Source organism: Arachis stenosperma, chromosome 1 (genome assembly GCF_014773155.1).
Source record: "Arachis stenosperma cultivar V10309 chromosome 1, arast.V10309.gnm1.PFL2, whole genome shotgun sequence".
Classification (NCBI taxonomy): domain Eukaryota; kingdom Viridiplantae; phylum Streptophyta; class Magnoliopsida; order Fabales; family Fabaceae; genus Arachis; species Arachis stenosperma.
This window is the reverse complement of record NC_080377.1, coordinates 63,568,437-63,575,208: the sequence shown is the minus strand read 5'-3', so window position 1 is coordinate 63,575,208 and position 6,772 is coordinate 63,568,437. Positions and strand designations below refer to the sequence as shown.

The 6,772-nt window shown below is 40.0% G+C and overlaps 2 non-coding genes across 2 annotated transcripts; both read right to left on the bottom strand.

Moving 5' to 3' along the window:
- Positions 1 to 586: 586 nt before the first annotated feature.
- LOC130953629 (small nucleolar RNA R71) lies at positions 587 to 690 on the bottom strand. The gene has a single exon (XR_009075796.1). It is a non-coding gene; the product is annotated as a small nucleolar RNA R71 (small nucleolar RNA).
- A 5,536-nt stretch (positions 691 to 6,226) lies between these two features.
- On the bottom strand, positions 6,227 to 6,334 carry LOC130949973 (small nucleolar RNA R71). Its single transcript, XR_009073498.1, has one exon. It is a non-coding gene; the product is annotated as a small nucleolar RNA R71 (small nucleolar RNA).
- Between the last annotated feature and the right edge of the window lie 438 nt (positions 6,335 to 6,772).

The following is a 6,772-nucleotide window of genomic DNA, read 5'->3' as shown; positions in this document are numbered from 1 at the left end:
TGTTGCTCAGATTAGAGAATTCCTCTTCTTTTCTTGTTCTCTCCTCTTTCATATGAGCAGGAACAAGGAAAAAAGCACTCTTGTTGAAGCTGATCCTGAACCTGAAAGGACTTTGAAGAGGAAACTAAGAGAAGCTAAATTACAACAATCCAGAGGCAACCTTTCTGAAATTTTCGAACAAGAGAAGGAGATGGCAGCCGAACTCAACAATAATAATGCAAGGAGGATGCTTGGTGATTTTACTAAACCCATGTCCAAGTTTGATGGAAGAAGCATCTCAATTCCTGCCAATGGAGCAAACAATTTTAAGCTGAAACCTCAATTAGTTGCTTTAATGCAACAGAACTGCAAGTTTCATGGACTTCCATCTGAAGATCCTTACCAGTTTTTAACTGAGTTGCAGATTTGTGAGACTGTTAAGATGAATGGAGTAGATCCTAAAGTCTATAAGCTCATGCTTTTCCCTTTTGCTGTAAGAGACAGAGCTAGAACATGGTTGGACTCACAACCTAAAGATAGCATGGACTCTTGGGATAAGCTGGTCATGGCCTTCTTGGATAAATTCTTTCCTCTTCAAAAGCTGAGCAAGCTTAGAGTGGATGTTCAGACCTTCAAGCAAAAAGATGGTGAATCCCTCTATGAAGCTTGGGAAAGATACAAGCAGATGACCAAAAAGTGTCCTTCTGACATGTTTTCAGAGTGGACCATATTAGATATATTCTATTATGGTTTATCTGAGTTTTTCAAGATGTCATTGGACCACTCTGTAGGTGGATCCATTCACCTAAAGAAAATGCCTGCAGAAGCTCAGGAACTTATTGACATGGTTGTAAATAACCAATTCATGTATACTTCTGAGAGGAATTCCGTGAATAATGGGACGCCTCAGAGGAAGGGAGTTCTTGAAATTGATGCTCTAAATGCCATATTGGCTCAGAACAAAGTGTTGACTCAGCAAGTCAACATGATTTCTCAAAGTCTGAATGGATGGCAAAATGCATCCAGCAGTACTAAAGAGGCATCTTCTGAAGAAGAAGCTTATGATCCTGAAAACCCTACAATGGCAAAGGTAAATTACATGGGTGAACCTTATGGAAACACCTATAATTCATCATGGAGAAATCATCCGAATTTCTCATGGAAGGATCAACAAAAGCCTCAACAAGGCTTTAATAATGGTGGAAGAAATCGGCTCAGCAATATCAAGCCTTATCCATCATCTTCTCAGCAACAGACAGAGAATTATGAACAGAATACCTCTAACTTAGCAAACTTAGTCTCTGATCTGTCTAAGGCCACTTTAAGTTTCATGAATGAAATAAGGTCCTCCATCAGAAATCTGGAGGCACAAGTGGGCCAACTGAGTAAGAAAATTACTAAACCCCTCCTAGTACTCTCCCAAGCAATACTGAAGAAAATCCAAAAAGAGAGTGCAAGGCCATTTATATAATCAATATGGCCGAATGCAAGGAGGAGGGAGAGGACGCGAATCCCAATGAGGAAGATCTCATGGGACGTCTCTCAAGCAGGAAGGAGTTCCCTATTGAGGATCCAAAGGAATCTGAGGCTCATATAGAGACCATAGAGATTCCATTAAATCTCCTTTTGCCATTCATGAGCTCTGAAGATTATTCTTCCTCTGAAGAGGATGAAGATGTAACTGGAGAGCAAGTTGCTCAATATCTAGGAGCCACCATGAAGCTGAATGCCAAGTTATTTGGTAATGAGACTTGGGAAGGTGAACCTCCCTTGCTCATTAGTGAACTTGATACATGGGTTCAGCAAACTTTACCTCAAAAGAAACAAGATCCTGGGAAATTCTTAATACCCTGTACCATAGGCACCATGACCTTTGAAAAAGCTCTGTGTGACCTAGGGTCAGGCATAAATCTTATGCCACTCTCTGTAATGGAGAAGTTGGGGATCATTGAGGTACAACCTGCCTTATTCTCATTACAATTGGCAGACAAGTCAGTAAGACAAGCTTATGGATTAGTAGAGGACATGTTGGTAAAGGTTAAAGGCCTTTACATTCCTGCTGATTTCATAATCTTAGACACTAGGAAGGAGGAGGATGAATGCATCATCCTTGGAAGACCTTTCCTAGCCACAGCAGAAGCTGTGATAGATGTTAACAGAGGAGAATTAGTCCTTCAATTGAATGGGGACTACCTTGTGTTTAAGGCACACGGTTATCCTTCTATAACAAGGGAGAGTAAGCATGCAGAGCTTCTCTCAGTACAGAGTCAAACAGAGCCCCCACAATTAAACTCTAAGTTTAGTGTTAGGAGGCCACAACCAAACTCTAAGTTTGGTGTTGAATCCCCAAAACCAAACTCTAAGTTTGGTGTTGGGACTATACAACATTGACCTGATCACCTGTGAGGCTCCATGAGAGCCCACTGTCAAGCTATTGACATTAAAGAAGCGCTTATTGGGAGGCAACCCAATTTTTATTTATCTAATTTTATTTTATTTTCATTGTTCTTTTATGTTTTATTAGGTTCATGATCATGTGGAGTCACGAAAAAAATATTAAAATCAAAAACAGAATCAAAAATAGCAGAAGAAAAATCACACCCTGGAGGAAGGACTTACTGGTGTTTAAACGCCAGTAAGGAGCATCTGGCTGGCGTTCAATGCCAGAACAGAACATGGATCTGGCGCTAAATGCTAGAAACAAGCAACATCCCGGCGTTCAAATGCCAGGAATGCACCCTGAGGAGAGCTGGCGCTGAACGCCAGAAACAAGCATGGAACTGGCGTTCAACGCCAGAAACATGCTGCACATAGGCGTTGAACGCCCAAAACATGCATCACTTCGGCGTTTAAATGCCAGAATTGCATGGAAAGGCGATTTACATGCCCAATTGGTGCAGGGATGTAAATCCTTGACACCTGATGAGCGGATAATTTATACGCTTTTTGGCATTATTTTTAGTATGTTTTCAGTAGGATTTAGTTAGTTTTTAGTATATTTTTATTAGTTTTTAGTTAAAATTCACTTTTCTGGACTTTACTATGAGTTTGTGTGTTTTTCTGTGATTTCAGGTATTTTCTGGCTGAAATTGAGGGACCTGAGCAAAAATCTGATTCAGAGACTGAAAAGGACTGCAGATGCTGTTGGATTCTGACCTCCCTGCACTCGAAGTAGATTTTCTGGAGCTACAGAAGCCCAATTGGCGCGCTCTCAACGGCGTTGGAAAGTATACATCCTGGGCTTTCCAGCAATATATGATAGTCCATACTTTTCCCAAGATTTGATGGCCCAAACCGGCGTTCAAACTCACCTTCAGAATTCCTAGCGTTAAACGCCGGAACTGGCACCAAAGTGGGAGTTAAACGCCCAAACTGGCACAAAAGCTGGCATTTAACTCCAAAAAAAGTCTCTACACGAAAATGCTTCAATGCTCAGCCCAAGCACACACCAAGTGGGCCCGGAAGTAGATTTTTATGTCATTTACTCATCTTTGTAATTCTTAAGCTTCTAGCTCCCTATAAATAGGACCTTTTGCTATTGTATTTTTCATCTTTTGATCACTCTAGATCTTAGATCATTGGGAGGCTGGCCTCACGGCCATGCCTAGACCTTGTTCTTATGTATTTTCAACGGTGGAGTTTCTACACACCATAGATTAAGGTGTGGAGCTCTGCTGTACCTCGAGTATTAATGCAATTACTATTGTTCTTCTATTCAATTCGGCTTGTTCTTATTCCAAGATATTCATTCGCTCTCAAGAACTTGATGAATGTGATGATTATGTGATGCTCATCATCATTCTCACTTATGAACGAGTGACTGACAACCACCTCCGTTCTACAAGCAAACGAGGCTCTAATGTCTATCTCTTGGATTTTCTTAACCGGAATCTTCGTGGTATAAGCTAGAATTGATGGCGGCATTCAAGAGAATCCGGAAGGTCTAAACCTTGTCTGTGGTATTCTGAGTAGGATTCAATGATTGAATGACTGTGACGAGCTTCAAACTCGCGATTGTGGGGCGTTAGTGACAGACGCAAAAGAATCACTGGATTCTATTCCGACATGATCGAGAACCGACAGCTGGATAGCCGTGCCGTGACAGGGTGCGTTGAACATTTCCACTGAGAGGATGGGAGGTAGCCACTGACAACGGTGAAACCCTTGCATACAGCTTGCCATGGAAAGGAGTAAGAAGGATTGGATGAAGACAGTAGGAAAGCAGAGAGACAGAAGGGACAAAGCATCTTCATACGCTTATCTGAAGTTCTCACCAATGAATTACATAAGTATCTCTATCTTTATCTTTATGTTTTATTCATCATCTATACCCATTTGAGTCTGCCTGACTAAGATTTACAAGGTGACCATAGCTTGCTTCATACCAACAATCTCTGTGGGATCGACCCTTACTCGCGTAAGGTTTATTACTTGGACGACCCAGTACACTTGCTGGTTAGTAGTGCGAAGTTGTGATAAAGAGTTGAGATTGCAATTGTGCGTACCATGTTGATGGCGCCATTGATGATCACAATTTCGTGCACCAAGTTTTTGGCGCCGTTGCCGGGGATTGTTTCGAGTATGGACAACTGACGGTTCATCTTGTTGCTTAGATTAGGTATTTTTCAGAGTTCTTAAGAATGAATTCTAGTGTTTCAAGGTGATGTTCTTATCATCACCAAAGCTGATTGATTATCATCAATTTGAAGCTTGGCTATTCATGTCTAATTCCTTTAGACTGAAGCTTTAGACTAATATTGCATGATTCCTAGAATTCTCATTAAGAATTTTGATACCTTTATTTTCTTTTTCCACTTAATTTTCGAAAAAATCCAAAAAAATTACAAAATCAATAAAAACCAAAAATATTTTATGTTTCTTGTTTGAGTCCAGTGTCTCATTTTAAGTTTGGTGTCTTGCATGCATTGTTTATTTGATCTTGGTTCTGTTTTCAAGTCAATAATACAGGGAACTGAAGATTCAGTACATGCAGCAGAGGAATTATACAGAAAAAGCTGGGCGTTCAAAATGCCCAGTGAAGAAGGAAAAACTGGCGTTTAAACGCCAGCCAGGCTGCCTGGCTGGGCGTTTAACGCCCAAAAAGGTAGTGCATTGGGCGTTAAACGCCAGAATGTGCACCATTCTGGGCGTTTAACGCCAGGATGGCACAAGAGGGAAGATTCTGTTTTCAATGCAAATTTTTTTCAAGTTTTCAAAGTTTTTCAAAATCAAATCTTTTTCAAATCATATCTTTTCAATCAAATCTTTTTCAAAATCAATTTCTTTCCTTTTTCAAAAATACTTGCTAACAATTAATGATTTGATTCAACATTTCAAGTATGTTGCCTTTTCTGTTGAGAAAGGTTTAATGTTTGAATCATATCTTTTCTTGTTAGCCAAGTCATTAATTTTTAAAAGCAAATCTTTTCAAATTGTTTTTCAAATCATATCTTCTTAATCACATCTTTTTCAAAAATAGTTTTCAATCATATCTTTTTGATTTCTAACTTCAAAATCTTTTTCAAAATGATTTTAAAATCTTTTTTTAATTTTCGAAAAATCCCTTCCCCTTTTCTCACATCCTTCTATTTATGGAGTACCACTCCTCCTCAATGCACAATTCGAACTCTATCTCACTAAGTTCGAATTATTCTACCTCTTCCTTCTATTTTTCTGTTCCTCTGACACCTCAAGGAATCTCTATACTGTGACATAGAGGATTCCATATTTTCTTGTTCTCCTCTCTTTCATATGAGCAGGAGCAAAGACAAAAGCATTCTTGTTGAGGCTGACCCTGAACCTGAAAGGACCTAACAGAAATCTTCAAAGAAGAAGAACCCATGGCAGCCGAAAACAACAACAATGCCAACAATGCAAGGAAGGTGCTGGGTGACTTTACTGCACCTACTCCCGACTTCTATGGGAGAAGCATCTCTATCCCCCTGCCATTGGAGCAAACAACTTTGAGCTTAAGCCTCAATTAGTTTCTCTAATGCAACAGAATTGCAAGTTCCATGGACTTCCACTGGAAGATCCTCATCAGTTTTTAGCTGAATTCTTGCAAATCTGTGACACTGTCAAGACTAATGGGGTTGGCCCTGAGGTCTACAGACTTATGCTATTCCCTTTTGCTGTAAGAGACAGAGCTAGAATATGGTTGGACTTACAACCTAAAGACAGCCTGAACTCTTGGGAAAAGCTAGTCAATGCCTTCTTGGCAAAGTTCTTTCCACCTCAAAAATTGAGTAAGCTTAGAGTGGAAGTCCAAACCTTCAGACAGAAGGAAGGTGAATCCCTCTATGAAGCTTGGGAAAGATACAAACAATTGATCAGAAAATGTCCCTCTGACATGCTTTCTGAATGGAGCATCATAGGTATTTTCTATGATGATCTGTCTGAACTATCCAAGATGTCTTTGGATAGCTCTGCTGGAGGATCTCTTCATCTGAAGAAGACGCCTACAGAAGCTCAAGAACTAATTGAAATGGTTGCAAATAACCAATTCATGTACACTTCTGAAAGGAATCCTGTGAACAATGGGACGAATCAGAAGAAAGGAGTTCTTGAGATTGATACTCTGAATGCCATACTGGCTCAGAACAAAATATTGACTCAGCAAGTCAATTTGATTTCTCAAAGTCTGTCTGGAATGCAAAATGCACCAGGCAGTACTAAGGATGCTTCATCTGAAGAAGAAGCTTATGATCCTGAGAACCCTTCAATGGAAGAGGTGAATTACATGGGAGAACCCTATGGAAACACCTATAATTCTTCATGGAGAAATCATCCAAAT